The 25,898-nt window shown below is 37.8% G+C and overlaps 1 protein-coding gene and 1 pseudogene across 9 annotated transcripts in view; one reads left to right on the top strand and one right to left on the bottom strand.

Annotated features, from left to right (window-relative positions):
• Positions 1 to 25,898, bottom strand: part of SOX5 (SRY-box transcription factor 5) — a 1,021,816-nt gene that overhangs the window by 627,192 nt on the left and 368,726 nt on the right. The window lies entirely within an intron of this gene.
• LOC131484244 (U2 spliceosomal RNA) lies at positions 20,931 to 21,069 on the top strand (annotated as a pseudogene).

Raw genomic sequence — 25,898 nt, 5'->3', positions numbered from 1 at the left:
GTGGTTTATTACAAAAATAAACATATATATTTGCCCATGGGGCAACTAATCTTTTTCTATGTATATCTTAGAAAATAATCTCTAGTCAGGAAATATTCTATAAGTTTGTACCTTTCACTCCATTCTCTCCAGTGAGTCCCGTGGCACACAATAATACTGTGTTCTACGACATAGTACACACTAGCTGTTATGAGACAGAGTTATACCCATCGGTAGCAATTGTAGATGATGCTTTATTGTTCAGAAATACTAAATTCAGAGTGTATAAACTTAAAGTGTTCTTTCTTAAATTACTGTCAAATCTAAGCATTATAATAATATATGCTTTCCTTTTTTAATTAAAAAAGCTCCAATGCACATACATACTTTTATCTAGTTTCTCACTCCTAGGCATATAATATTCACTTTTGAAACCAAAATGATCATTTAACTCATTTACCAAGAAGAAAAATAGTAATTCTATTTCACCACATGCCCCATGAAACGCCATTAAAGGATCAATTATAAATTAGACTCATCTGTCCCAATTGATAATTATACTAGGTGTCCAAATAAGCAGTTGATTCACACCAAATCACTATCAATGTGCTAACTAGCAAGCCAGCACTTTTCTGTGTCTATAACTATTTATGACAAAAAAATGAAAACTGAGGAAACAGATGGAAGAATAAAGGATACTTTTTACCTGTTATGCGAATGCTTCCTGCCACAACATATCCCTGCTCTGTTCTCCCACTTTTCCATTTTAAACTAGTAGAATTTGTTAGTAAAAAAGAGTTAACATGCCATTTGCTCATTTAGTTCAAACACAGAATTCTGTGACATAATTTTAGTGTTAATATTGAAAAGCACTGGGGGCGCCTGGGTGGCTCAGTCAGTTAAGCATCCGACTTCGGCTCAGGTCATGATCTCATAGTTGGTGAGTTTGAGCCCTGCATCAGGCTCTGTGCTGACAGCTTAGAGCCTGGAGCCTGCTTCAAATTCTGTGTCTCCCTCTCTCTCTGCTCCTCCCCCGCTCATGCTCTGTCTCTCTCTCCTTCAAAAATAAATAAAAACATTATTTTTTTTAAATATTGAAAATCACTTATGACAATTCTTATTGTTCAAGTAAAAAGATATTTTGAAAGTCATATTTTTAAAAAGCCATAATATAACTAAGCAGTATGAACTAAATTGTTTGATTTTAAATAAGCAATGTTTTAGGATAGAGGAAACTAAACATATTTCCATATATCATACAAATACCCTCACCTTTCATCATTTGTTACAAGGAGTACAAAAATATAATAACATTAACATTTTCAAAGTACAATTCAAAGACCTTTTGGGTACGCTCAGTTAACACTTGATATAAATTTGTGTGTGTGTGTGTGTGTTTATGTCTATACGTGCACATCTGCACGCATGCACACACACACACACACACACACACACACACACAGAAATGGAATATTACTCAGCCATAAAAAAGAATGAAATCTTGCACTTTACAAGGATGTGGAGGGAGCTAGAGTGTATTATGCTAAGCAAAGTAAGTCAGTCTGAGAAAGACAAATAGCATATGATTTCACTCATATGTGGAGCTTAAGAAACAAACAACTAAGCAAAGAGATAAAAGAAGAGAGAGAGAGGCAAGCCAAGAAACAGACTTTTAACTATAAAGAACCAACTGATGGTTACCAGAAGCGAGGTGGGAAGAGGCAGGGGTGATGGGTGAAACAGGTGATGGGGATTAAGGAGTACACTTGCTGTGATGAGCGCCAGGTGATGTGTGGAAGTCTTCAATCATACTGTACACCTGAAACTAATAATACCCTGTATGTTAACTAACTAGAATTTAAATTAAAACTTTAAAAAATATTCAGTGCACTCATTTTCACTTCTTTTTTTTTAATGCTTATTTGTTTCTGAGAGAGAGATAGACAGAAGAGATAGCAGGGGAGGCGCAGAGAGAGGGGAAGAGAGAATCCCAAGCAGGCTCTGCAGCTGTCATGCAGAGTCCAACAGGGGGCTCAAGCTCAGGAACTGAGAGATCATGACTTGAGCTGAAACCAAGAGTTGGGTGTTATACCAACGGAGCCACCCAGGCACCCCTTTGCCTCTTTTTTCTAATGGATAAAAAGTGGTGTAAGTAAAAATGTATATGCAACTTCTTTTGCAGTTTTTGATTTAGAAAGAAATACAAAATAGTTGTATTTCTTAAAGTCATAAAGTAAAAACAAGAGCTCATCGGGGACCAGGGGCATTCTAGGCAGACAGAAACACACAGGAAAAGATGTGTTTGTAGGTTGATATGACTGGAGTCTGGGGGAGCCCAGGTTGGAGAAGAAGGGAATACAAAGATGGTTGGTTAGAAAGAAGAGTTAATGGGGTAAGCAGTGTTTTAATCAATGCAGACTTTTTAAACTATAATAAGAAGTTTGAACACAATCTAAAAATACGAAGAAAGCTAGCAAAAGATTTTATGGAAGGCAGAGATACCATAAAGATCTAAGATATATGTAGAGAATATCTTAAAGAAAAGCAAGACTGGAGGCAGGAAGACATTTAAGGAGGAATTCTAATAACCCAGGAAAACAATTAATAGGATGGGTGAACCTGGCCAGTGGGAGAAAAGATGAAGAGAAGCGGCTGGGCTGAGCAGAAATTTAAGAGAAAGAACTGATATATGCAGGGGAAGGGTAATGAGTTGGGAATGACAGCCAGGTTTTGGGTTAGTGTCATTTGTGAGGAACATATGGAAAATTCAAGAAGAGGAGTAACTTTTTAAAAGAAATTTTCCTCAAGTTTATTTATTTGAGAGAGAGAGAGAGAGAGAGAGAGAGAGAGAGAGCTTGCACGCATGAATGGGAGAGGGGCAGAGAGAAGAAGACAGAATCCCACGCAGGCTCTGCAGCTGTCAGTGCAGAGCCTGATGCGAGGCTCAAACTCACGGACTGAGATCATGACCTGAGCCAAAGTTGGACACTTACTTCCTCAACTGAGTCACCAGGTGCCTCAAGGAGTAACTTTGTTTCTTTTCAGAACAGCAAAGGGGATAGTGAGTAACAATGAATTGTTTAGAACGGGTCACATTTGAGTTGTCTGTGAGATATTCAACAAACGTGTCCAAGAGGCCAATGGATATACAAGCCTGCTATTCAAAAGAGAAGTGTGAAGTGGAAATATAAATGTAAATGTGTGTGTTGTTAGCCTATAGTTTGGATAATAACATCTTGCATGTGAATGAGATCCTTAGTAAGTATAAAGAAACACAGGACACGGAAGCAAGGACATGAACACAATTGCGGCTCTCCTAATTTCTTAACCCTAATGATCAGATTACCCAAATTTTGATGAGCAGCCAACTCACTTTACCATTACCTATACTGACATTTCTTTCTTGTTACTGTCTGCCAATGGGTTTTAAATTTCAATCATATTTTTGCTTCCTTTAATTTTGTTCTATGTATTTTCCCTTGAAATTATGCTTTTAAAACTTACACATACAGTTACATGCTGAGCTAGTTCATTCATTTAACTAACGTGTAAACATTAGATGATTTCAACTTCTTCGCCCCTAAAAACAGCATTGCAATGAATGTACTTTAACTCACATAAGCAAAGTACATTTTTTTAGAAAGTTATTTCTTTATTTTGAGAGAGACAGTGTGAGTGGGGGAGGGACAGAGAAAAGGGGAGACAGAGAATCCCAAGCTGGCAGCACAGAGCCGATGTGGGGCTTGAGCTCACGAACTGTGACATCAGGACCTGAGCCAAAACCAAGAGTTGGATGCTTAACCGACTGAGCCACCAGACGCCCCAGCAAAGTGTTTTATAAGAAGGCATTTACTTGGAGACAGAATGGCTGGGCTCTGAGGTGATCCCACCCTTATGATTTCAGGAAATAGGAAATGAGGTAGAGAATTACTAGGTGAATAGAAAGGAGGAAAATAGCTACTGAAGGAAATAATGAATATGGACATATGCTTAAGTTGTAAATGTCATTCAGTTGCTATTATTAACATCTTCCTTCCTTTTTTTTTAAGCTAACTTTGTTCTATTTAGTTTTTCTCCATGTAATATAAGAAGGACCAAAAAATAACCATTATTTCTTCATGATGTTCTGTCTTCAACCTTTGGAAGACGACAATAGTTCAATGATAAAAAAAAAAAAAGAAGAAGAAGAAAGAAAAATCATGAAGAAATAAATTTGGGATCTAATGTAGATTATGTGCTTTTCTTGCAGTATTGAAATGCATATTAAATCTTTTGAAAGCTGCAAAGATTGTTATTTGATTTTAACCCAATATTTGGCAAACTTATGTCAGTTAGAAGCCTCTTCCAAGCACACCTATTAACAATTTACAGAACTAGTCACCTGTGGAGCTGGCTGGAAGAAATAGCTTAACTCAGTGTTCACTGTTGGGTTGATAAAACCTTCAGGACCCTTGGGACTTGCCCCTGGCATTAGGGGTTGACCCCCCTCCTTCGAAACTATGCCCCTGACCCTCCACCATACTGGGACTTCTCAAGCATATACTAGAAGGGAAACAATTTCTTCTGTCACAAAATACTTAATCCTAGGTGGATCTGTAGAAGGTACACATTCTTTGCCTTCCTAAAAAACAGGAACTTGTTATTCTAAACCATATTTAGTTTGTTTCCGATCAGCTCAGCTACCAATATCTTTATTTAACAAACATGCTGTAATGCTTACCATGTGGTAGGCACTACTGTCTAGTGATTTACAAATATAAATTTACTAAAGCCCCCAAAGACTCTATGGGAAAAGTGCTCTGACTATGCTTCGTTGGCAGAAGGGTAAACTGAGGCTCAAAGAGATGAAGGGAAGCAGCAGAGGCAAGGTGCAAAACCAGGCTGGTGCAGGCTCTTCTATCACCTCATTTCTGTTTTCTGGTATCAGTATGTATTATTTAACACATATAGGGCGCCTGGGTGGCTGAGTCATTAACCATCTGACTTTGGCTCAGGTCATGATCTCACGCTTCATGAGTTTGAGTCTTACATCTGGTGAGTTCGAGCCCCACTTTGGGTAAAACACGAGCCCCACTTCAGGTGGGCCCTGCTTCTCTCTCTCTCTCTCTCTCTCCCCCCTCTGTCCCTCCTCTTCCTGAGCCACACTCACTTGAGCCCATCCTCTCTCTCTCCAAAAAAAATTAAATTAAATTTAGTTTAATTTAAATTAAATATATATTCAATCATATAAACTCCAGTGTGTATATATACATGTTTTATATATTTATATCTACATATTTTATATATTACATGTTTAATATACATTTAGATTTATTTATATATATTATATAGTATACTATAGATATAGATATACATAAGGTAGTTGACCTGACAAGAATAATTGTCTAAACTTTTAGAGTTAAACTGTCCCTTTATGGTGAGATCTTAAATTGTTTCAGAATTGTGCTAACCTAATCACGGCCACACTTTATTTTCTATTAATAACAACAAAGCTAGGCTTTATTATGTTTTTCCCACCAAATGTGTGTTATGGCCATTTACAAACCCATTTGGTACTATTCTTATCGTTGAGGTTTGTTTTCTTGCTTTTTAAAATACATTGCATTGTCTTACTTTAAAAAAAAATCTTCAATAATTGCAAGGAAGTGGGGGGAAAGATCAATGACCTGTAATTTATATTTCAATAGAGATACTAAAATAAGCTGCTTTTATTTTTTTATTTATTTTAGAGAATGGTTTTTGGAGCCTTCTTTTGACAGCTACTATAACCCTATACTAAAGCAGGAACTGCTTGGAAAAAAATCTCCCTCTCCCAAAATATCAATAAAATGAGCAGAAAAAATTAGCTTCACAGCAGGGCACTTTAATGAGACACAGAAGCAAATCGGACAAGGCAGATAATATGATGCCTTTTGGAATATAATAGAGAATAGAATTAGCAAGTATAAAAGAAGTCCCATCATTGTGTAAATCAAACTCCCAGGGGGGAGGAAAATCTTATATATCTATGAAAGATGGGCAGGCAGGCATGTGCCTATAGCTACTAGGGACTCATTCTTGTGTATGTATTTATGTATATAAATGCAAATGTGTCTGTATATATTATCCTATGCAGAGCCTAGTATGCTATCACTGTTGTGAATAACAGCAAATAAACATTATTACTACAATCTGAATTTCCATGGAGAGAGAAAGAGGGAGGGAAGGGGAAAAAGGGGATGTGAAGCTCTTGAATGGAATGTAAAATCTCCCTTGTAGACAAATCAGCTCCTTCCAAAAAAAATGAAACTAAATTTTAGAGGAGAAGGAAGTGATTCTTACAATGAATAGTAATGACGGCATAAATAATTAAGGATCCCTCAAGATTAAAAAGTCCTTCTCAAGTAAATAAGTCATTTTTATTATGACATACCTCAAGGTTACCAACTTTTGCTATCTTCTCACTTAAAAGAATAAGTTATTTAAGTTAAGTTATTTAAAATTCTACGCGCGGAAAAGTGACACCTTATAGAAAACTTCCTGAGATCTGTTTAAGTTTCCAGAAAAAAACTTCACTTCAAATAATTATGGTCACAATTCATCAACTGTAAGGCAGACCATAGACTTTAAAAATTCAAGCTCTCATAGCAAATTCTTACTCCAAATCAGTTCCTAACAAGTAGATTTAAATAAGTGATATTAAAAGATATTATCCACGATAGTTCTATTACTTGCATATTGTCTTCACAGTGTTTCCACAGTATTAGCACCTTAACACAAAACGCGTTTGATGCCGATACAAACTAACAGTCATTTGTTCATTCAATATTTATTTCATACCTACTTTTCAACTATACTTTACAGCTACTATATGGCACTAGAGTCAAGATAGAAAGTTAGACAAGAAATGATAAGCCGGAAAAGAACAGGACTCTGGAGTTGGAAAGACCTAGATTACAATGCCAAATGCGATACTGCATAACTGGCTTTGGGCAAATGATTACTCTCGAGAACTTTGGGGTCTTCTAGCTTTTGCCTACATATGCCTCACTATACATATGTACTATGCTCTCAATCTGACTGACCTATCTACCCTCTCCCCCATAGTCCCAAGGCTGGCCAATTTTATGCGTAGCTATTTGAAGGGCTAGAAGAAGGTGCTCACAAGGTGTATATTTGTCTCAACCACAAAGGGTATTCTAGATGAAAACAATAACAGAGGCTCATAGACCAAGTCTAAGGACAATGGGTTAGTTTCAGAGGAAAGTGACACTTTTAAGCACAGCAGGTTATATGGCTTAAGATTGTTTCCTAACCTCACATTTTTTCTCAGGGGCTTGTGCCAGAATCTGAGGGAAAGAAAAAGACAGAAATGAAATAAAAGAGCTGTTTCACAAAATTCATGGGCAACACTAAAAACACCAGGCTACCCTCCTTTGCAGCCCACAAAACAGCAGGCAGCATCATTGCAAGGAGAGGGCCACATTGCAAGGAGCTCATAGGGTGTCCGATGAAACTGCATTAGTCAGAGCAAAGGAGGAGAAACAGCAACCACCACAGGATAGGGCAGATGCCACGTTTGGGAGCACAAGCGAGACACATTCTCTGGTGGGAAGAAGCCAGGAGAAGAGGCAGGAGTCACTCTGCTTTTCCACATAAGGAAAATCTTATTTTGCCCTCAGACGTACATTGCTATAGGAGATGTAGACTTTAAAACTTGTCTTAGGAAACTTTGTCACGTAGTACAGTTTTTTCCTGGTGCCATTTCTTAGCCCACTGCAAACCTATCTCCTCACATATGTACATATTCAAATGTAAGCATTAAAAATTGAAAATCAATGAAGATTTATACTACTTAGTTTGCACTTAAGCAAAATATCTCCATGGGTTTTTTTTTTAATACACAAATTACCAAGTGCATTATGAATACATATGGCACAAAATACTCTTCCCAATTATCAAAAATAGTGGAATTTTGGCTCTCACTCATGCAGTCAGTCTATTAGCCAAAGTGATCCTCTGGAATCAGAGGACACAGCATATTGGGATGCCACTAATGAGAAACCCCTGCCAAGTCACTGTACCTGCACCACTTCATCTGCAACATCGTTACACATTCATGTAAAGTTTGGGGATACTGACCCCTTCCCCCAAACCACCATAATGAAGGAATGTGGCTTGGCTAATAGCTATCCTGCTGAAACACCATTTCCAAGCCGGCTTAGTCCAGCGAGGCTCCAGAATACAGTGGTTCTCGGCAAGTGTTGTTAACAGCTAAATTAGAGTGCCCTAGAAACAGGACAAAATGAAAACTGGATAGTGTATTCCCCGCATATTTTACCTGTAAGTATTTATCTCCATCCTCGGAACATATTTTGGGGCCATCCCTAGTCGTAATTTTAGTGTGTGTGTGTGTGTGTGTGTGTGTGTGTGTGTGTGTGTGTGTTTTCTAAAAGGAAATGGACGCTTTTAAAAGCTCTAATTAGTATTTGGTCAGCCCTTTAGGAGGTAATGTAAGACACAGAACCTGCTTTCAAATACCATCTCTGGGGGTCACATCATATAACATAAAGATAATGTGTTGGGCAGTGGAGTGTGCACAAGGTACTGTGGAAGCATGGAAAGAAGAGACCCCTGACATTCTCTGATTGAGGGGCAAAGTTCCCACTTTTACAGAGAAATCAGTATTTAAGTAAAGTCTTGAAGTCAGGGTTGAAGTTTATGAGGTCTTCCAGACAGAAAGAAATCTAAGCAAAAGGAAAAGAATGTGGGTAGGCATGAGAATACAGAAACACGGAATTCTGAAGAGTGACAAATAAGTTCACTATGGCTGGAGAACTCGTGTGTTTGTGTGTGTGCGCGCCTGTATGTGTGTTAATTGGCTTGGAGGTGGGAAATAGAAACAAAGTCTAGGCCCCAAACCAGTGTATGCTTCTCTATGTCTGGATTTAATGTGCCCTACAGAATCTCAGAAGGATTTCAAAAACATGAGTAACAGGGTAACATTTCCTTTTAGAAATTTTCTGTTTGGAATGGACAAACTGACAGAGGGAAGCCAGTAAGGAGGGCAGCTCAGGAAAGAGGCAGCCGGTTCCCTCTTGGCAGGAAAGAGAAAAATATCTGAGGGAAAAGCAGAAAGATGCAGGAGATTACTGTCCCTACCGTGAAGAGAATGTGAGATTTCACGTATCAGAAATTTCAAGTAAGTTAGAGAGACGTAAACAGGCCCAATAAAATATAGTTCATTATGCTATCAAAGCATAGTTTTCTCAAGAGAACAAGAAATATTGTGAAGTGCTATGGACAGAGGTCCTAAATCTTTATTATTGAACCCTCAATAGGACATTATTAAAAGCACCCTAGGAATCTTTTCATAAAAATTAGGTGCTTCCCTTTGAAGTCCCACTTTCTATTTTAAATTCCGATAGCAGAAATTCCAGAAACTAAAAAGAAGATTTACTGGGATGAGAAGGAGGAGAAAAGCAAGAGAAGAGAAGGACCGTGAGGCAGAGTCCCGAAGGCCGAAGGCTGGTGCCTGGAATTCTCAGCAACACTCATGTGCTGCCTTTCCTCCCCTTTCACCTCATCTAACCTGTCACACCATCCCAGCCTCTCACACACATGTGGACACTTGAGTTTTGAGCCATAAATCTTGCAAAGTCTGTCAACTGACAGCCTAATAACATGAAAGGAGTATCTGCAAACAAGATGGTTTTGAGCCATTGCTCATGACCCTGAACAAATCAGGGCCTGGTTCCCCTTGCTGGTTAGAGCCTCTCCTTTAATCACGTAACCGGGCAGATTGATGTGACACTTAAGAAATAAGCCAAGAGGTCTCTGTTTTCCAGCTATCTCCTGGTCTCATTTACTCTCCCTAACAATTAAGTCCAGCTTGTCATATTTTGAGACCTAATCAATGTATAAATGAGGGGCAGCTGATAATCTGGCCTTTTCTGCCCTGTATTAGTTATTCACAAAGAAGGCAACCTTTTCCAGCTTTCTACCTGGTAATCATTGAGAAGCATTCAAATAACGACACAGTGAGGTTAAGGGCTAAGGCAGTGGTTATCAATCTTGGCTGCACAAAAAAATAATCACCTGTGGAGTTTCGGGGTGTGTGTGTGTGTGTGTGTGTGTGTGTGTGTGTGTTAGGGGGATGGTATTTTAATATTTTAATATAGATTCTTAAGTCTAAAAGCAAAACTAATAAATCAGAATTCCTGGGTATTGCACCCAGGCATTTTTACAAGAATCCACTGCACATTCTGATGTTCAAAGTTAAGAATAAAAAGGTATCAGCAATATATCCCCAATTTCTACCATCCATGGCACTGATTAATCCACAAAATGATGTTTTTCAAGGGAACCATGCAAAAATGCAGATTCTTAGGAACCACCATGGCCTGTTGCATCAGAATCTTGGGAAGTGGGCCCCAAAAATCTGAGTTGTGACAGCCTTCCTAGGTGAATTTTAGATTTACCAAACTTCTGAGAACCACTAGGCAAGGATTTCAAACGGCTGCTTTGTTTCCTATGTCAAACTCCAGCAGATACAATTATCACTTGGGGAATTGGAAGGAGCCTAAGGGACACTCACTGCGACCATGCCAAATTACTATTCCAGATATTAGTGAGGAAGGAGAATGTAAAACACACACACACACACACACACACACTCACACACACACACTCACACATACCAAAAATGAGGAGGAAATAAATCAGTTTCCTGCCTTAACAGTAGAGACACTGCTCAGCGGGAAAAATAATCACCAAGCGACCTATGAAGATTCCAGATTAACAGACAGAAAAATGCAGAGATGCTGAAGGGATTCACTGCATCCAGCCTTTTTTTTGACAGTCATACTTCTGGAAGTACTGTGCAGAGACTAAGAGCTACTTCTTCATTATGAAGCATTTCCTGGCAGACCCCACGTAAATGCCCTAAAGTGTAGGCCACAGTTGTTCTAAAACTAAAGGACACAAATATTCTCAACTTTTGCTAATTATATTTAGAATTCTACTTTAAATGCTTTACATGGTAATTACACAGCCCTCCTCATCACTCATGTTTTGCCTTCCTGGCATCTCTAGTGTCCTTCATATAATAGGAATACTTTTCCAGTAGGGGTCCACATAATATTTTCAGTTAAACTGGAGCGACGGGGTGACCCCTCCCAAAGGGGAAAACAACCCCAAACCAAAATAAAACTAGGACATACCAAAAAAGTACAATGGTGATTTGGGTTGACAGTGTTTCTTTGGAAGCAGTACTCTGCTCTCATAAGCTCTGTGTTCACAATGGTGGATAAGCTTCCAGTTTCCTGCACTGCAAGCATAGCACACGCTCATGGAGGCAAAGGCTCACAGTCTTCTGCACCTACAGACTATAAATTCCTCCCATTGGCGCTGTTCGTCCCTAGTGGGCTCTATGAGATGACACAAGATCCCTGGAGCCAACAGTGCAAGGGCCAATTACCTTAGACCATAATGTGAACTGTAAGAAATATCAAATAAATTAAAAATAGATGTGAGCATTAATATTACCTGCTGACTGTACTAAAAACAAACAAAAGGAAAATGATTTTCGCTAGAGAGGACTTCCCTGATGTCACAGACCTTGTTACTAAGGCATCTCCACCCCCTCGTCTTGAACACCCTGTCCTGAGAACTGACCCCTCTATCATAAAGCTAGCTGGTTTTTCTTCCAAAGGCAAGGCCTGTCAGATCCCATCAAAAACAATCCTGATGAGACTCTTCAGACAGGCAAAAATTGAAATGTTTAAAAAGCTAAAAAAAGGGGGGGGGGAGAGGAGAGGTGTGTAAATTTACTGGGGAAAGCACACTTACTTATCTTTAAAGATGAGCAGAGAAATACTCATAGAATGTATTAACTAGTACTTAAACATATAGTGGTTTGCCCTAAGTCAAATCACCTGCCAGATACCAGTCCCATCCACAGCCTGCTGTGGTTTAAACAGCCTGCTACAATAAGCACGCTTCCTCCCAAGCGACTGAAAGACTAGTGCAAATGAGCTATATGGCGTATAGCTCATAGGCTACAGAGTGTTTGATTTTAAATAAAGAAGGGCCACTGCTGAATCCAACATCATCGTGGCAGTGAGAAGTCTCTTCCTGTTCCCTCATTTTATATGTAGTGCTCAGGACAGAGAAGTGAAGGTCCAAGGTAATCTTGGACTTAAACGTCCTAGGTTTCTCATATTTTTGACTCCCCCATCACTCATCAGACTGTGAAAGGTATCTTCTTCCCTGATAACTAGATTTGCAGCTGCAGGCTACAGACAAACAGCTTCTTCTTTTTTTTTAATGTTTTATTTATTTTTTTTGAGAGAGAGCATAAGTGGCAAGGGGCAGAGAGGGGGACAGAGGATCCAAAGTGAGCCCCATGCTGACAAGCTGGCAGCAGCAAGCCCGATATGGGGCTTGAACTCACAAACTGCGAGATCATGACCTCAGCCGAAGTCGACGCTCAAATGACTGATCCACCCAGATGCCCAACAAACAGCTAATTTCTGATGATTTCCTGTCACCTAAAAGATTAAACTGTCGCTTTTGGCTGTGACAATTCATAGTACTTCACACTACATTTAGGGCAGCACAGCCAAGCTTTGTTTTCATCAATTTGGTTTAGATTTGATGACTGAATGGAGGAATCACAGAAGACTCTTTATCCAAACCTAAGTTGTGTTTGAAGGACAGTTTAGACCAAGGTAAGTAACAATAACCAGCATTTATTGGGCCTTTCCGTGGGCTAAGAGCTTATTACCATTTATTATTATTTTATTAAATTATTACCATGTATTCTTCTAACATTGTTAAGAAGGTGCTATCATCACCTCATTTTTTGACTGAGTTAAGTGAGGTAGTCTAGAGGTTAACTTCTTTGAGGTCACATAACTGGATAATAAATGTTGGAGCCTGATTTCCAATACAGGTAATCTGATTCCAAAGAACTCTTTTGAAAATTGTAACATTGTGTCTCATTTAGAGAATACATTCAAAATGATCATGATAAAGACCCTAGAAAAATGTAAATGTGATATTTTGTCAAATGCACTGTGATACTTCACGGTTATTGTGTAAATAGAAGATCTTGGGGGCCATGAGTGTCAGAATAATCTAGAAACAGAACTCAAGGCCTCTATCTCCAAAATTTTCTCTTTCATGTATTTTTGATTTTGGATTTATAGTCATGTTATTATTTCTATATTTGATGGTTGTTTCTATTTTAAAGGTATGATTGTGCTCATGTCTCTCCCCCTTAAGTATATTCTGTGGGGGATATTTCAGACATTGTTCATATAGATAATGGTGGACAATTTTAGCCTGAGGGCTAAACAATGGGTCCTATTTTCATTAGTCTCTTGGGACAATTAAATTAATAACACTCAGCAGGGTCACCAGACTCTTGTCAAACCGACCATTGAGTCTTTCGCATTCAAAAGATACACTGCTATAATTGACCCAGGACTATGTTTTAATTTGTGTGTCCCAACGGGATCCTTGCCAGAACATCAGATTAAACCAACCCTAAATAGCTTTGCCATTTGTTTCAAGGATGAACATAGCACTTTAATTTTACAAATGGTGTATACTTGTCACCAGACTCCAAGGCAGCCCAGACAGGGGCGATGAAACTGTGAGCACTACCTTGACAACCCACAGAAATCAGTCAGCACCATTACCTGGGTGTCTATGTGGTTCAAAGCCACAGTAACAAAGTTCCTCTATGGAAGTCTCATGAAATAATTAAATATTCAGTGTCATCTTCAGATCATGAGTCAGGTCAGTTTTTAATTTGGAAAGTATGATCACACTTTCCTTAAACACAGTATCAAAACAAGAGCATGATTTTTTTTTTTTTTTAATTTAAGCACTGCAGTATCTGTTTCTACTCACATTCATTTTTCTTTGGTCAAAATATCATGAAATGAAGAGTTGTTAGGATAAGGATAATGTAGTGAAGGAGGCCCAAATGGAAAGACCTAGAGAGGTCATTTGAGTGAGTGCCATGGGCTCGTGGGTCTGCAGTGAACTGTTGAGTAAATGCCCTGTCCAGAGGAACAGCAGATACCCCACTGCTGCCCACTGTTCAGCACAGAAATGGGGACACTGTGTCCCAGAAGATACACTTCTCAAGAAAAGTGAGAAATACAGATTTTTAGATGACATTTACTGGTGTTTAAAGTTGGCAATTACTTCCAAAATGATTCAAAAAACTGTGTAGGCAGATTTGGCCCCTTGGTAAAAACTCTTGTTAAAACGATTTAAGGAATTTTTCTTTTGTTTTCCTTCTACAATTTCTTTTTGTATAGAAAACAAAGCTAAGTTACTTAGCACCTACTATGTTATTGAATTATATGCAACCCTATACAATAAGTTTAATTATTCCCATTTTACAGATGGGGAAACCATGAGAGAGATCAAGTAGTGATCGTAAGATCACTCAAGTAGTGTTTTCATCTAGGTCTGCCTAACTTCAAAACCCGTGTCCTTCCCATGATGCCCATCTTTGATGGGCTGCAAGCAGGAGGGGTTTGGAGGACAATTTCACAGTGTATAATCTTCCAACAGCAAGGTTAATTTAAAAAAAAAGCAATGTAGGGGCGCCTGGGTGGCGCAGTCGGTTAGGCGTCCGACTTCAGCCAGGTCACGATCTCGCGGTCCGTGAGTTCGAGCCCCGCATCAGGCTCTGGGCTGATGGCTCGGAGCCTGGAGCCTGTTTCCGATTCTGTGTCTCCCTCTATCTTCACCCCTCTCCCACTCATGCTCTGTCTCTCTCTCTCTCTCTCTCTCTCTCTCTCTCTCTCTCAAAAATAAACATTAAAAAAAAGAGAGAGAGGGGCGCCTGGGTGGCGCAGTCGGTTAGGCGTCCGACTTCAGCCAGGTCACGATCTCGCGGTCCGTGAGTTCGAGCCCCGCGTCGGGCTTTGGGCTGACGGCTCGGAGCCTGGAGCCTGTTTCCGATTCTGTGTCTCCTTCTCTCTCTGCCCCTCCCCCGTTCATGCTCTGTCTCTCTCTGTCCCAAAAATAAATTAAAAACGTTGAAAAAAAAATTAAAAAAAAAAAAAGCAATGTAAATGGATAGGCTCTACCATCTGCAGGAAAAAGAACTGACCTAGAGTAATGGTTTATCAACATATACATGATATTATAGTGTCTCTTAGATCTAATTAAATATCTCAAAGGTTATCAAGAAATCTAAAATATAACTAACACAAGTTATTTAAACTGTGAGCTAAATAAACATTTAACATTATAGAGCTCTTTTTAGAACTCTTTATGTAACCGAATGGTATCTAGAAAACCAAAAGGAAAGGAGCCGATTAAAAAACAAACAAAAAAAAACAAAAAAACCCTTTATTTTTTAACACTTTCCATGGAAAAGGTGCCCTGATAAGTTACGTTGATAGTTGGCTGAGTATTCTGGTCTATTTAGTGAATTACTGAATTAACTCTTCTAGGAGAGAGGAGGGTATATTTGCCTCCAAGCCTAGTGAAAAACGATCTCACCATACTTCAGTTAAAACTATCTCACTGCCTTCACCCTTCTTCCATGTCCAGGAAATAATCTTTAGAAACGTATTAACAAGTGGCCAAAGGAAACCTTTCTACTGACGAGATTTCTAGTTATCTTGATAATTAAATGTCTCGGCATAAACATATCTGTCAGCTTTTTGTATATTTGGTTAGCACAAATTACTCCCTGGGATCTACTGACTCCTAGAAGAACAATTGCTAATAAGCTTCTAAAGCTTAAGTCTGAGGATCTGTAGTTACTATACAGACTTTTCAAAGTCCCATTTGGCCCAGTTTGAAAGTTTGTAATCCCTTAACAATGCTGGGGCATGCACTGAGGCCCCTTTACACCTGGTATGCCTGTGTCTCCTACTCTGTTCTCTTAGTCAACATTCTTTCGGGTTTCTTCCTCAGCCCGTTCTCCTCCATCCAAACTTCGTAAAGCATAAATTCAAACTGCATAGAAGTTAAAGCATCTCTATATGCTACAAATTTTTAAATTTCCTTTCTACATATATACATATTTCAAGTTGCATTCTTATGAGAATTTCAATTCTCTTCATGTAGCAGATATTGCAAAAGTTTAAGTAGTTAATGTAACTAGTATAATTCCATCACCATGCTAGTCAGCCCACTCATGGCCCAGAGTAAGCATGAAATGGGAGATGTCAGTCTGTCATCTTCTACACTCAGATCTCATTGTGTCGCTCACAGTGTGAGCATCTTACCATCAGGGTGATTCTAGTGTTTAAAGAGAAGAATTTTTCATATCGCATGGCTCTCAGTACAAGCTGCCTACATCCTCCGCATCTCACCTGAAGAGGTAACAGATGTTATGATGCCAAAGGAAAAACTGGTTGCACTGCACATTGCTGAACAACAGTGCATTGGCCCTAATTATAGGGCTTACTGGGATTTTCCAAGAATTCATGATACCAGATATTCACCTTAAAATTAACTCTGTGAGCGGACTCCTTCAAGTGGGCTTGATTCCACTGAAATGCAAATTAGATAATGCCTAGTTAATTATGATTCCTCTTTCTTCTCTACTCTTGTAGGTTTGAATATCATACCCTGTCATTCAATATTCAGTCAACCAATCCTGCCTCAACTTTCATTCACCGAGGATAACCAGGGCAGAATTTGTGACTGACTAGTAAGATACAGCTCACTAATAAACATATAGAAATAACAAATATAGATTCTCTTCTCCTTACCTATTTATACTGTTTCAGTGTATACACTTCGACTTCTATGTGATCATGAGTGTGCCTCACTTCCTCTTATATACAGAGGATCATAATAGGGCCTGCCTTTTAGAATTGTGACAATTGAATGACATGGTACATGGGAAGAACCTAGATTGGTGACTGGCACATAGTAAACAATTTAAAAACATTCAATATTATTGTTCTTTTTTTTTTTTAAGTGTACTGGATATATTGTTCTAGGTTCTGGTAAACAAAAATGAGTAAGATAAAGATATTCCCTTTAGACAGATGAAAGTTTGGGGGGAAAGAAACATAAAATGAATGATCATAATTCAAAAGTAGCCTTCCACATATGCCTTCTTAGAATTTGGTCTTAGGGGCACCTGGGTGGCTCAGTTAGTTAAGTGTATCCAACTTTGGTGTCGGGTCAGGTCATGATCTCACACTTTGTGGGTCGAGCCCCACATTAGGCTCTGTGCTGACAGCTCAGAGCCTGTAGCCTGCTTTGGATTCTGTGTCTCCCTCTCTCCCTCCCCTCCCCAGCTCGCACTCTGTCTCTTTCTCAAAAATAAACATTAAAGAAAAAAAAGAATTCGGTCTAGAGTTTTCAAATGGGTATGTTTATGACCTCCCCAGTTTGTAGCTCCACGTATGTACAATGTACAACTAACTCAACATTTTATTCTTGTATGGTGCCAGATTTGTTTTCTATGAAGTGCCTTCTATTTAGAATTAAATAGGAAGACAACTCATGGGTTGTAAAGAACAATAGAGCTTACATGCCTTGCATGCAATTTGTCTAAGTCAGAGTTTCCTCATCTATATTTTCACTAAATAACCTTCTTTGAATATCATCCTCTAAATTTTTAGAGATAATAGTTATAAATCAAGATCAAGAGATTTCAGGAGATGACAAGTGAAAATGACAATGAACAAATACTACCCTAAGGACAAAAAGGCATTAGTGAACCACAGCAAAACTACCCAAAAGGACAAGGTATACAATTTAAAGGGAAAGGTCTTTTTTAAATGCCCTGATTGAAGGAGGCCCATTTGCAGCTTTGGGCTTATTTAATAACATTAAGCAAGAACACTTAACTATCTACAAGAAGGGCCGAGAGCATAAATCAGACATCAGTCCACATATTTCAAGATCAAAGCTGTAAAGCAAAATGATTTGTGAGAGCAACTAAACAGTTCGAATATATTATAGCTTTTCAGAGAATACTTAAGCATATTAGCTGTCCAAATTAGGATGTTGTTATTGTTGATCGAGCCAAAAAGAAAAATATATGCCATTGAGATATTCTCCTTCTCACCTACAGGATACTTTCAGTGAAAGTAAAACTGTTTCCAACACATCTTAATGATGGATTTTTGATACAGATATAATTCATTGTAAAAGTCCTAACTATATGATTAGAAAAAAAAATCCAAATTTCCAAATGGTTAATTCTTATGGAAATACTGCCACATTTACCAGAACTATAATTTGCATCAATTATGAGATTTCTCCCACAAAGAAGCTGAGAACCATAATCCAGCACCAAAATGTAAGGCAACCACTAAGTATTTAGCACTGGCCATTCAAAAAAATATTTTGAATCCTAGTTTTCTTTCCAGTTCACAAACAGCTGACATTGCCACAATTTAAAAAAACATATTGAAAATAGTATGCATACGTTTTCTTGCATCCATGCATCCAATGAATGACTACATAGGTCCCCCTGTCTTTCCCCACAGATGCATTTATGTTGCATTTGCTATTGTTGCCAGTGCCCCATAAGGAACAGAACTGAACTGTCCTGCACGTAATTTGTCTGAGTCAGAGTTTCCTTATCTGTAGTTTCTCTAGACAGCAGATACCTAGTAAATCGTTTTAAATATATAGTGTATGAATTATCTGGGGCTTAAAGCAACATACTGGAAAAGTCCTACACACATGGAATATTAGGGACAAAAAGGCAATTTTCAAAAATTCCCAAATAATTCTTATCCAAAGTACCACATTATTTTACTGTTTTGATTGTGTTTTTCTATAATACATAACAAGGAATGATTGCTAAATCAACATGGCTTGAGCACAGAATCTGGACTCAAACTGCAAGAGTTTAAATCCTGACTCCACCACTTTTTAGCTATACTATGTTGGTAAATGATTCGACTTCTGTGCCTCAGATTTTTCTTCTGTAAAATGTGGGTATCAGTAGTACTTCTTTCATAGTTTTGTGCGTGTGAATTATTTGAGTTGATGTATTAAATTATTTGAGTTAATGTATTAATTTTTTATGCTTGCAAATTATTTGAGTTAATGTATTAAAGCACTCAGAAGCGTGCCTGACATAGAGTTCCCACTCTTTAGGCAGTGATTGTTATTATTTACTTTACTGTATATATTTTTTCATATTATATGCATTGTCTTTGTTCAAAAGGTTTAATTCAACCAGGGAATCAGCAAAATGACTTGATTCTGATTTTCAGAAGGGCCTTTAAAGAAAAAAAATTACAGGATGGAAAAATGTACTAATCAAATGACATCCAGCCAAGTACCAGTGCAAACCAGAAAGAAATCTTTAGTAAAATAAGAGCTCCAACTTTGTTAATCTCATTTGTTGTATTATCAATAACAAAACTAAAGTTATAAAAAAAATTATGCAAATACGAACAAAACAAAAATCCTGGAGAAATAACTAATATACTAGAAGATGATAGTAGAATCCCTATTCAAAAAGATTTCACCAAAAATTATTACATTTAAATTCAATATTGATAAACGTAAAGCTGGCAAGAGAAGCCAACACAATCTACCTGTACAAACATAAAAAGCGAAAGAGAAACGGGTTCAAGCAGTTTAGATAAGGGTTTTGGCAGATTGTGAATTCAACATGAGTTAACATATTACATCACTTTCCAAACAGCTCATGTAATTGTGTGTGGCATTAATTAGAGTAGTCACTTCAAATAAAGATGCTAATAGCCTTACTACTTCTGTACGTTGAGCACAGGGGCTGTTTTGTTTTTTAAATTTTTTAAACGTTTATTTATTTTTGAGAGAGAGAGAGAGAGAGAGCACAAGCAGGGGAGGGGCAGAGAAGGAGGGGGAGACACAGAATCCGAAGCAGGTTGCAGGCTCTGAGCTGTCAGCACAGAGCCTGACACGGGGCTCAAACTCACCAACCATGAGATCATGACCTGAGCCAAAGTTGGACACTCAACCAACTGAGCCACCCATGTGCCTCGCACAGGGGCTGTTTTGATTCTGAGTGCTACAGCTGAAAAAAGAAAGGGTATTCAGGATGACAACCAGAGTGAGGCAGAATCTGGGTGATACATTATGTGCCTGAAGGATGTGGAACAGAAATATTTCAAATAAGTGCCTTCGATTATTTGAAAGATTACCACAGACGAGGATTTATACTATTCTGTACAGGTCCAGAGGCAAAATGAAGTAGAATTATAGGAAGTTAGCTTTTTGGTTCAGAACGAGAAAATATATCCTCACACATAAAGCTGTTTAATGGACTGCTTTATGTGACACAGTGTTCCTTGTCTCTGGAAATCTTCAAGAAAAGTCTCTATAATGATTTATTCACTCAGTCAATCAACAAGCATTTATTGTTTTGTGATATTTTACACAGCAGTGTCTTAGTGCATAAAATCTGGTGAATAAAATAATGAAGAAGGATATCAGTGTTTATTAAGTGCTCACAGTAAGCTTGACACTGTGCTAGACACTTTGAAATACATTATCTCACTCCCCTTGTACAAATTCTTCTCTACTGCAGCCAGAGAAGTTTTTAGAAAGTAAAAATATACTCGTGAATTCCCGCCTTAAAGACAGTTAGTCACTTCCCACTGCTAATACAACAGACAAGATTTAGCATTGCCTAAAGGACTCTGGTCCCATCTATTTACAAACTCGGCCTCTATCCAGCCATGCAGCTGGTTCTTAGGCCCTTCCACATGCCATATTCCCTCTGTCCACAGAGCTTTTGCACAGTTTCCTTCACCTGGGGTCATGTTTCTCACCCTTCTGTACATGGTTAACTCCTTCTCCTACAGACTTAAGTTCAAATGGCACACTGTTAGGAAGAAAATGAGAAAACATAACCTAACTCCCACAAGCATGTAAAAAACTGTTATTATTTTGCATAGTACTGTGCACATCCTCTTCATAGCACTTACTATATGTAATTTTGGTTTTGATTGTATTGCTGTTTAATCGCTTCTTGGCCTTTTGGCTAAGATCAAGTGATTGTGTTACTGTTTATTGGATACATGTCTTTCCCATTTGCTTGAAAGTTCCAGAAAGGCAAAGTTTGTGTCTAATGCTGTTTGTTTTAGGAGGTGATAAAGCCTCATATTGACTATGAGAACACATTCTGGAACCAGACCACCTGGATTTGAACTCCTGCTTTGCTACTCCCTTGCTGTGAGACCTTCACATGTGCTGAACTTCTTGTACCATAATTTCCTCATTCATAAAAGGGGGAGAGTAATAGAACCTGTTGTGAGGATTAAATGAGCTCACACATGTAAAGCACTTGGAGCACTGCCTGGCATATAGACATTCCATAATAAAGACTAGTATTTGTTTGTTGTTGAATCCCAGAGCTCCACAGAAGGCCTGGCACACAGAAGATACTTAATAATATTTGTCAAACAAATGAGTGAAGGATGAAACTAAGATGGAAACATTAGAGACAGATCTTGCCTTTATACTCAGATGATGCTTGTTATATCCCCCCACTAGATTACATAGGAGAGGCAACAACAAAATGCTACAGGGACATAGAGGAGGAAGCAATAAATTTCACTGGGAGAATGTGGGAGGTAAATTTACCTCCTCTTTAAAGAATAAGTGAGGTATCAACAGGTAGAAAAAAAGAAAAGGTGTTCTTGGCACAAAGAAACAACAAGGACATTGAAGTAGTACTTAGAGAATCAAGAAGAGTCTAAGATACAGGCCCCTGGCCATCTTAGTCGGGAGAGCATGCAATTTTGATCTTGGGGTCATGAGTTCAAGACCCATGTTGGGCGTAAAGCTTACTTAAAAAATAACAATAAAATTTTAAAAATAATTTAAAAAAGGAATAATATGAGGTAAGTGAATGTAGGTTAAATCATAAAGGCGGTATGAGTAAATCAGAAAAGAATCAACATGAATGCTAAGAAATGGGAACTTTATTCTGAAGCAAACAGAGAGTGATCAAAGCCTTTGTTCATGCCACAATCTTATGAGTTATTCAATTTTTTTTTGTTTTGTTTTACATTTATGGAATTATCAGTTTACTAGACACAATCCATCAATTGAATTAATACTAAAATAGTCCAAGCAAGGTATGATGAAAGCTTTGCCTCTAGGAATGGCAATGGGAATAGAAAACAGGAATGAGAAAGCAAAACTAGTTGCCCCCCAACAAGGGATTTGTTGCATTAACTCTGATACATTCAAATGGTAGAATAAAAAATATTATGCAGTCATTAAACTAATGCATAAAGAATATTTAGCTACATGAGAAGATGTTCATATCATCAAATAAAAAATTAGGCTCTAAAACATTACAGTATAGGGGTGCCTGGGTGTCTCAGTTGGTTAAGCATCTGACTCTTGATTTTGGCTCAGGTCATGAACCAAGGGTTATGGAATTAGGTCCCACACCAGGTTCTGTGCTGATAGCATAGAGCCTGCTTGGGATCCTCCTTTCCTCTCTCTCTCTGCTCCTCACCCCACCAAGTAGATAAATACACATTTAAAAAAATTACAGTATGAATCAGTTTCTATACAAAACATATATGTTGTTAATACACATTATATCTTGACTAGTACACAAATTTACTTTTTAAAATACAAAATGAAAATCTTATTTGTTATCTCCTTTGGTTAGTAGAATTAAAGTTGTGTTTTTATTTTTTATTTTTTTCAATATATGAAATTTATTGTCAAATTGGTTTCCATACAACACCCAGTGCTCATCCCAAAAGGTGCCCTCCTCACCACCCATCACCCACCCTCCCCTCCCTCCCACCCCCCATAAAGTTGTGTTTTTAATATTATTTTCTTCTTTTTGCTTTCCCCACCCCCAGTCTATCACCAGTGAACATGGGATCCTTTTGTAGGAAAAACATACAAACAAAAACATGACAAAACATATTGATAAAAAGTAAAAGTAGGGTAAATTTTCAACAGAAATTCTGGACAGGAGAATGATTAAAATGTAGAAAAAGGTATATAAGATCATCAGGAAGAACAAGGAGGATTCCAAATTGATCTCGGCATGATCAGGATGTGAACCATTAGGAGAGGAAAAACACAAGAGCATGATCAATTTGTCCCATACTATAATAATACGGCTACTTAGCAATGCTTTGATGGCTTTGTTCTCTGATCATACACCTTTCTCCTTTGCAAAGACAATGATTGTTATTGACATGGTGTGTTTTTCTTCATCACTGGATTGATGTACTTGCATGAAGCAAACCAGATATCAACTTTCACAGGAAAATATATGAATTGCAGCACTGCCCAGGATCCTTCTGAAGCTTTAGCAATGGAGTCACAACCTGACTGCAATATAATATTAAACTCAGATATACTTGGGGCTTTGGACATTTTAAAGACTCTTGAACAGTTTTAAAAAGAAATAACTCTGGCTTAAAAAAATCAATCCCACCCCAAGGATATTATATCCAGGACTTTTACTTTGGTTAGCTATGAAGAGTAGCTTCACTTCCAGTAGACAGATAATTCTAGAGGAAATATCTAATAGTATCATATTTCATTAGTGTAGCTGATAGAGCTAAAACCGGTAATGGAAAATCACCTAAGAAAACAAGAAAACATAGTATTCTAACCCGTTAAAGCTTTGTTGCCTTCTGAGCTATAAACATGACATCTCAACATTAAATTTACTTCTTAAATATCTGCAAATACAGTAAGATGCTGAGAGCATGTTAATTTATAGCAAAGAGCATAAAGCATCCCATTCAAAGAGAAGCATCAGTTTGAAAAGGCAATGACAGAAATACATTTTCTTCAGATCTGTACTTTATCTGAGTGTTTTTATAAAATTAGGCATTGTGATTTTTTGGTTACTATTAATCTATATATTAGTTTAGATTTACATCTCTATCCTTCACCTCTCACCCTTCTTCCAGTTTCATATTTCTCACTATCTACAGGACAATTACTTGGGCACTCTTTCTCTGAATCTATTATCACCCCTTCCTAGCATGCTCTTTGCCAACTATCCTCATTACCACTTATCCTTGAGGTTGTCTGCGTTTGTTAATGGAGTCTAGCATTGTCTTTCTGACATGAGAAAAAAAAAATCAACTTTGTCTCTGTCATCTGTCCAAAATGCAATCTCATGGAATATGAGAAACTATTCCTTGTGCAGTCTTCCGTGCCTTAAGGACAAGCCAAGTTTGACTTTAAAATGGCCTATTAATATCACTACTTAGCAACAGAGTTTTAATGTAAAATCTTTCAGAAAAATCTTTACTACAGCAAAAGGAATATGTAACTTCTGCTGTTCTTATAGATTTTAATGGATTTTTAATCTACCGATGGTAGGCTATAAATTTGAGCTCAAAGGAAACACAAGTGCAACTCAATGGGAACTTTTATTGGATTGCTTACAGAGAATTATAGTTATGATCAAAAGCCAGGAGTGAACAAAGGCTGAATGCTTCTCTTCTCTTTTCAAGTGATTTGAATGCTTCATTTCTTCCTGTGTACTTCCTAAATTAGAATTTAAATGAATAAGGCAAAAAAGCCTAAGTTAGGAAGCCTGAGGATGAAGCAAGAAAAGCAAAGTTTTGGAAAACGCACAAACGACAAAGAGTTCCCTGAATAATCAATACTTTGAGGTATTTATATCCAAGAATTATTACCAATTTATCCAATGTATGTTTATTCTTTGTAGTAATAAATACATCTATTATGTATAGACTGCATGGAGAAACAGGATCAGTTTACCAACCAACATCTATTCAATATTTAAAAGTTAAGAAAGAAAATTCTGTTTTCAAAATAATCAGTGAAGATTTTATAAAGAGGAAGACATGTAAACTTGAGCTAATGGCTGGCCACAGTATCAAGGACAGGGCCTGTGCATATAGGGTCTTGAATATCAGGCTGTTAAGTGTAGATGTCATCCAACAGGTCACTCAGGGAGACATTAACCATTTTTGAGCAGGGGAGTTACAGGACCAGAGCAGTGATTTAGTGAGACTAATCCATTTGTAGTGTGCACAGTACATTATCATAGAAAGAGCCTGGAGGTAGAGACACCAGTTAAGAGGTTAATAAAATGCTGTAGGTAAGTGACAATGACCTGCACCATTCTCTTCTAATAAAGGAAATGTGTCGTTATAGGAAAGTGATTTCTAAAAATGATTTGTTGAAAATGATTTTCCATTAGGTTTCATGATACCGCATGATAGATATTCTACCAGAAACAAAAAAAGGAATATCTACAAGCATAGAAACTGTAAACTGAATGCCTGCACGAAGTCTACCATATCCCATCTCATTTTTGCTACAAGAGCTTTTCCCCATATGCATCTCAAAGCTTCCTCTCAATCCTTAGCAATTATTGAAAACTTCCTTAATAACAGGGCTTTGAGATAGTTGTTAGAACTTGAACTCTTACGATAGTACAGACATTCAGCATCCACAGTCTCTCCCTGACTTCTAATTTCTGAAATATATGATGAAAGCATAACAAACAGGAACCTGTCTGTTCTCAAATACTTCAAAGGCCTGAGAGTCAGAGATCTATCCATATTAAATAAACCCTATTTGTCTTTTAAATTTATAAGTTTGAAATTCTGTGAAATTCTCTCTCTCTCTCTCTCTCTCTCTTTTAATAAGAGAGCTGTTTCTCACATTCATGTAATCAGCGATATTCAGGATACATATTCTTCCTTGGGGTGCTGTTGATAGGTGATTTCAATCATGCTAACACTGAACCAGCTATGAATGTAGTGCTAAATGAGTAGATTGTTTCTAAGCAAGAACCACAAGTAAGTGTGTTCTCAAGTCTTACATAGATGGTCTCATCACAACACCCGATTATCTCTCCATGGAAGCTCAGTACCGCCTTCAAAGGAAGTCTTTGTGTCTAGGAAAAGCAGTTTATCAAATTTGACAAATCTTTATTATATACAGCTATTCTGTCTTGG

This window comes from Neofelis nebulosa, chromosome 8 (genome assembly GCF_028018385.1).
Source record: "Neofelis nebulosa isolate mNeoNeb1 chromosome 8, mNeoNeb1.pri, whole genome shotgun sequence".
In the NCBI taxonomy this organism is placed as follows: domain Eukaryota; kingdom Metazoa; phylum Chordata; class Mammalia; order Carnivora; family Felidae; genus Neofelis; species Neofelis nebulosa.
Note: the sequence above shows the minus strand (reverse complement) of the source record. Positions and strands in the feature narration are given on the sequence as shown.